We start from the raw sequence: 451 nt of genomic DNA, 5'->3' as shown, positions 1-451 counted from the left end.
CGCTTGCTCCCCCAGCCCTTTTATTTTTGTTATTATTTTTAGAGTGATTTTTTTTTAATCTGCTCCCACATAGAACGTATTTAAAGCTCTTTTAGGTAAAAAAAAAAAAAAATACAAAAACTGAATAATGAAAAAAAAAAGCATTTGGTGCCTGTGATGTTCTACAGAAGGGAATCCCACAATATATTTGGTAATTGCTATTTGATTATGTATCAATGATATTAAATGCTTATAAAAGCATACAAAGTAGCTAGATAAATGTAAGCCTGCATTTGTGGGAACAAAGTAGAGTATACTTGTCTGTGTATTATGACCTAGTGCATACACCCCTTTTTTAGATTTAAGAAAGGAATCGTGTGTGCGATTTTATGGCTTGACTAGATTGCAAAGCAATAGAATAAGGGGTTTAGGGCAAAGTGGGAAAAGATCCCTGAAGCAATTGAACCATTTT

This window comes from Platalea leucorodia (genome assembly GCF_965183815.1).
Source record: "Platalea leucorodia genome assembly, chromosome: 4".
In the NCBI taxonomy this organism is placed as follows: Eukaryota; Metazoa; Chordata; class Aves; order Pelecaniformes; family Threskiornithidae; genus Platalea; species Platalea leucorodia.
The sequence above is the reverse complement of the archived record's forward strand: the minus strand, read 5'-3'. Positions refer to the sequence as shown.